The sequence below is a fragment of the Coffea eugenioides genome, chromosome 3 (assembly GCF_003713205.1).
Source record: "Coffea eugenioides isolate CCC68of chromosome 3, Ceug_1.0, whole genome shotgun sequence".
Taxonomy (NCBI): Eukaryota; Viridiplantae; Streptophyta; class Magnoliopsida; order Gentianales; family Rubiaceae; genus Coffea; species Coffea eugenioides.
In genome coordinates, this window is record NC_040037.1 from 38,211,504 (window position 1) to 38,212,238 (window position 735).

The 735-nt window shown below is 38.6% G+C and overlaps 1 non-coding gene across 1 annotated transcript; it reads right to left on the bottom strand.

Moving 5' to 3' along the window:
* Nucleotides 1-403: 403 nt before the first annotated feature.
* Nucleotides 404-510, bottom strand: LOC113767284. The gene has a single exon (XR_003467996.1). It is a non-coding gene; the product is annotated as a small nucleolar RNA R71 (small nucleolar RNA).
* Between the last annotated feature and the right edge of the window lie 225 nt (nt 511-735).

Below are 735 nucleotides of genomic sequence, written 5' to 3' on the forward strand. Positions count from 1 at the left end.
ACCATTTGAAGAAGAAATGGCTGAAAATGAAGCAAATAGGCGAGTTCTACGAGATTATGCTCTACCGGGAACACAAGGATCTCAAACGAGCATAGCAAGGCCTGCGGTAAATGCTAACAACTTTGAGATTAAACCATCACTTATCCAAATGGTTCAACAATCTCAATTTGGAGGTAATGCAGTAGAAGATCCTAATACACACTTAGCTACATTCTTGGAAATTTGTGATACAATTAAAATGAATGGAGTTAGTGATGATGCTATAAGGCTAAGATTGTTCCCATTTTCATTGAGAGATAAGGCCAAACTTTGGCTACACTCTCATGCTCCTAATACTTTCACCGGATGGGATGATTTATCAAGAGCATTCTTAAATAAGTATTTTCCACCAGGAAAGACTGCTAAGCTTAGAATGGATATCACTAGTTATAGTCAATTGGAGGGAGAATCATTATATGAGGCATGGGAAAGGTTTAGAGATTTGCTTTGGAAATGTCCACATCATGGACTGCCGGAATGGTTAATCATACAAACCTTTTATAATGGGTTATCTTTCTCCACTAAAACTATTATTGATGCAGTCGCAGGTGGAGCTTTAATGGGTAAATCACCCCAAGAAGCTCAAAATTTGATAGAAGAAATGGCCGCAAATAACTACCAATGGGCCAATGAAAGAGGTAATACGAGACGTCACGCAGGTATGATCGAAATGGACACTCTCATTATGTTGAGTGC